Source organism: Pteropus vampyrus, unplaced genomic scaffold, assembly GCF_000151845.1.
Source record: "Pteropus vampyrus isolate Shadow unplaced genomic scaffold, Pvam_2.0 Scaffold441, whole genome shotgun sequence".
NCBI lineage: Eukaryota > Metazoa > Chordata > Mammalia > Chiroptera > Pteropodidae > Pteropus > Pteropus vampyrus.
Window position 1 is genome coordinate 1,436,935 of NW_011889222.1, and position 207 is coordinate 1,437,141.

Genomic DNA, 207 nt, shown 5'->3' on the forward strand with positions numbered 1-207 from the left:
AATTCTTAAGAATAAGATAGCAATTTAAAACAACAATGTTCTAAAAAGTTCACCCCTATATTTAAGCGTTTGAGTTCAACCCCGATAGTCTAATCTTGATAAATTTATATAGTTCAAAATTAGGTATGAGATAAAAAATATTGCCTATAACAATTGTCTACTTTTAGCTAAATTAACTTACGTCCAGACGTGGTAATCTCACTGCGT